At 40.5% G+C, this 5,000-nt stretch overlaps 1 protein-coding gene across 1 annotated transcript in view; it reads right to left on the minus strand.

The window, feature by feature from the left end:
* LOC107374166 (copine-8) overlaps positions 1-5,000 on the minus strand; it is a 255,851-nt gene that overhangs the window by 110,533 nt on the left and 140,318 nt on the right. The gene's annotated exons all lie outside the window — the stretch shown is intronic.

A 5,000-nucleotide genomic window follows, 5' to 3' on the forward strand; every position in this document is an offset into this window, starting at 1 on the left:
AAAAACCACAAAGCCCAAAGCAACGTTTAGTGCAGAACATTGATCCAGAGGTTCCCTGATCAAGCAGACGCATGAGAATACATGTAAGGCCCGCTTGGAGACAGAGCAAGCTAGTAGCTAACACTAGTGGCTAGCTGCTAAAAACAAGTGTGGTGTGCTTCTACAAAGATTCATAATCATTTATTTCTGCTTTAAATGTCAGTTATTAGATTATTTTCTACCGAGCACCCCCAGCTAAACAAACCAACACGCCGCCTTAAACTTGCTCTGGAAGTTCCACTATTGTTTCTCCAGCAGACATTTTATACTTAAAAAAAAAAGAAAAAAATACAAATATGTATTGAATTTCTCTGAACTAAGGCTGTTCAGGAACCTAAACGGTAAGACAGAATTTCCATCATTCTCCTCCTCCACAGTATTCTGCATTATTATTATTATTAATATTATTATTTAAAACTAAGTCCACATAGCAAAGGGAGGCACCACACCTGCACACTGGGCCTATTTCTTCTAGGAGCCCCTACACACAGGATGTAGACCATCCAGAACAGGGACAACTTTGGTCTTCTACAACGGTCATTTCTGTTTAGTGTAACTGGCTGCTTTATTAGTAATAATACCAGCCTATCTCAGTCCATGATCTGGCCTTTAGCCTAGGCTTCAGCCATCACTCCATCAGACATTGTCCGACAGCATCACACCAGGACAGAGTCAGGGGCACGGTGCCATCGTGGGATCATCATGAGAACTTGCTGCTGACGTATTTTGGGTGGTGAGAGTGCAGAAGGCAAGACTGGTGTGATGGAGGTCTGAACATATGAGGAAACCTCAACTTCAAAGATCCTAGCTTTCTTGTTCTGATTCATATTGTGTGTTTTGTCATTTAAAGTCTGTAGCCTTTTTCCCCTTTTTGTTTTATTGCAGTAGTCTTTCTGTTTGGATGTAGGGGCAAAAATATAAAGTTTGTCTATTTAGTGCTGCAGACTGAATGCTGCAACATGCTTCTGAGGTATTTTGGTGTTCCCTGTTGTTCTTGCTTAGGAGGAAACTCATGATGCTTTACAAGCAGACAGGAAAACAAGGACACACCACCCACAGAAATGCCCAGTATTTCAGGTACACTTGGTTTTACGTGTTCAGATGGCGGGAATGCACCAGAAAACAGAAAATACCATGAACATGTTGAGCTGAGTCCAAACTCTGGTTGAGTGTTGTCTCTTGTTGTGCTTCAGGGCTCTTTGTTGTCATGGGTACTTTTTTCTCCACATGTTGTTCAACTTGCTGCTTCTCATCACATTGTCTTTGTCACTCAGACCCAAATAAGGTGGAGGCGGCGATGTGAGCTTCAGCATGAGTGAACAAACAGCCATCATACAGACAAACCACACAGCAGGTGGAGGAGATGGGGGAACAAATAAAGCAGAGTTAGATCTGCCCCATTTCTGCACAGAACAGAACACAACGTCTGTTCTGGCAGCAACAACCCAACCAGATTTCCTGTATTATTGTTGCCATTCAACACTTCCTGTTTGACATCTAAGCCCAGCAGGCAAAAGGGAGACTCCAGAACTTTCCATTCTGAAAGTTTTAACCAGCAAGAAGAACACAGCATCGATAGATAGATAGATAGATAGATAGATAGATAGATAGATGGATGGATAGATAGATAGATAGATAGATAGATAGATAGATAGATAGATAGATAGATAGATAGATAGATAGATAGATAGATAGATAGATAGATAGATAGATAGATAGATAGATAGATAGATGGATGGATGGATGGATGGATGGATGGATGGATGGATGGATGGATGGATGGATGGATGGATGGATGGATGGATGGATGGATGGATAGGTGGGTGGGTGGATGGATGGATGGATGGATGGATGGATGGATGGATAGATAGATAGATAGATAGATAGATAGATAGATAGATAGATAGATAGATAGATAGATAGATAGATAGATAGATAGATAGATAGATAGATAGATAGGTGGATGGGTGGGTGGGTGGGTGGGTGGGTGGATGGATGGATGGATGGATGGATGGATGGATGGATGGATGGATGGATGGATGGATGGATGGATGGATGGATGGATGGATAGATAGATAGATAGATAGATAGATAGATAGATAGATAGATAGATAGATAGATAGATAGATAGATAGATAGATAGATAGATAGATAGATAGATAGATAGATAGATAGATAGATAGATAGATAGATACTCTAATATTAGCCTGTATTTAATTAACTGCCGGTATCATATTTGGGCCGGTGTCGGAGTCGGCGGAGTTGAATAATGGCCGTTTTTTTTATCGTGGCCGTTATTATTGTGTTATTCCTGTCCATACATCCCTCACACTGTTTTGTTGGACTTTGACCTCTGGTTTCCTCCTGTATGTATGTAGCTCCTGTCATGGAGCTGGAAGGAAAACCAACTACTTTTTGGTGAGCTGAGTTAACCCGCGCTGTACCGAGCTGCTTTAGATTGAGCAGTGCTCTTGGAAAAGCCACAACTGGAAGCTCTAATCCTAGTTTACTTGTACGTTACAAAATCAAACTCTTGAATGAAATGTGTTCCACTCTGATTTCCAGATTCACTCTTTCATTTCTGTATTCTTTTGATTCGCTGTTGCAACACAAATAGTAAACAAATGCTGGCAGGAGTGAAGCCAATAGAGTAAACATGTAAAGTAAATAAAATTTTGAAAAAAAGACCAAAGGAAAAGATAACAATGCTGCAGCACAGCTTTACTGCGAACAATCAACGCTGCATATACATGCAGATCATGTCTTTATTGTGTCTGTCGGTCCAGACCAGTTCTGTAAGATGTGCAATCAGGTCTTCGCACAGTGGGTCATTCATTGATGGTGTTATGGGTCAGGTTGTAGCGATCACTTCTGGAAGGCGAGAGTCATATTCGGTCATAGCTCAGTTAAACTTTATATGCATTTAAAAACAATGTCTTTCTATTTAAAGCAACAGTTCTTTTTACCAGTACTGCATGTAAATGCACTGTATGTTTATTATGTCTTTCATCTTTATGGATCCTCTGGCATATAATCAAAGCTAAAGCTAGCATGACATAGGCTGCATACCTTGCTGTTGATGTGGATGGTCATTCTCTGATCAGCCTGCAATGCAGCTAAATGTGTATGAGGTAAAACCACACTCTGCAGTTACTTTGTCCATCTGATGATTGTTTCATGTGCAAACACAGCAAAATTACAGTGTTGTAGCTGCCTTAAGCTAGTGTGTCTGGCAAGTTAAGAAATTCAATCTGGGGTTTAGCAGAACAGCAGACAGGAAACATCTTGGCACGGTCTGATGGTTCTGCAATATCGTCTTCCAGTGGTGGCTGGCCAGTAGAGGGCGATAGGGCGCCGCCCTCCCAGTTTTCCCCAGTGTTTTTAATTTTTATTTAAAAAAATAAATAAATAAAATTAACAATAATCACATATTCTAAGTTAATTGTGTGTTTTGTAACAAAAACAAATCATATATTTATATATCTATATTGATGAGAAGCTCTCTGCCGAGCGGTGGAGGCGACAGAAAGGCTGTAGGCTGTTTTTGAATCGCCCAAACTGCACGGAACCCGCCGACCAATTGCTGACAAGAAAATCAAATGGTAGGAATGGGAATGTATCCAATTAGCGTCGACGTTGTTTCAGAAGCATGATGGGCGATAGAGCTGCCGCCAAAGGCTTTCGTTGGTTCGGTAGAACTCGGCAGAGTCGTTTTTGGTCGTGACGCAGATGTAACATGGACGCTGCCAGTGAGACACCGGATTTCAGCAGCCACTGAATTCAGTTCGGTCTCTTCTCCAGTATCCGTTCGAGAGGAGAACTATGGTGGAAAAACTTAATGTCAAAGAGCTTGGACCAGATCAGCCCGACGTAAAGATAAGCCAGCAGGACAAGGAGAAGGGTAAACTGTACACACGAGGCTTCTCCCAAAATTGGTACACCAGGAAGGCTTGGCTAGTTGGATGCAATCATGCTAATGCGTTATTTTGCTTTCCGTGTTTGTTTTTCAAAACGGCTGGGACAGATAAGGCATGGATGAGTCAGGAGTTACAGACATGAAACATTTTTCTGAGAAGGTGAAGAAACACGAGTCATCCCGGGCACACATGGACAACAACACGGTGAAGCTAGCCATGCTAGGCAGAGCTAACATTGCCATGCAGGGAACAGCAGCAGCTGGGTGCAGAGGTAAGCTGTACATTACATTTCTGTGAACAAGACAATCAGAATCAGAAATCCTTGGTTGTCCCACAAACCGGGACATTTGTTTAATAACATGTACATTGTTTAATGTGCAATAACTGTAAAAACTCATTTCAACACACATACTTATTATACATATTTAATCATGTAAATGTGTATTTCATGTAAATTTGTACATACATCAATCTGATTCCATTTTACTTGTTACACTTCTGCTGCAGCAAACAAATTTCCCAGCTTTTGGGACAATAAAACATTTCTGATTCTCAATTAGATGTTTTTACCTCAAATGTAAAAACATCTGATTGAGAATCAGAAATGTTTTATTGTCCCAAAAACTGTGAAATATGACATTTGTAAGAGGATACTGATGACTATTTCCTATGAAAGTGTTTCCTATGTACTTATCTATTGTTTTTTTATTTATCTTTAAAGAGGATTAAGACTTTCCTGAGGAACACCATGACACAGGATGGGCTGAATGCTCTTGCCATGCTCTCCATGGAAAAAAAGCTTGTCACAAACATTCCTGACTTTAATAAAAAGCTCATCGAGAGCTTTGCCACTCAGAAGGACAGAAGGGCAAAATTTCTGTACAAATGAGGTCACACACACACACACACACACAAATGCATCCACTTGATCTTTGTATAAAGTTGACCTTGGCACAACACTCCAGAAATATTTAACAGTGTAAATTTCTGACATTTTGTCTAAGTAGTGTTTACTACAATTACTGTAACAGTGACCTGCTCATA

Source organism: Nothobranchius furzeri, chromosome 4, assembly GCF_043380555.1.
Source record: "Nothobranchius furzeri strain GRZ-AD chromosome 4, NfurGRZ-RIMD1, whole genome shotgun sequence".
NCBI classification, from domain to species: domain Eukaryota; kingdom Metazoa; phylum Chordata; class Actinopteri; order Cyprinodontiformes; family Nothobranchiidae; genus Nothobranchius; species Nothobranchius furzeri.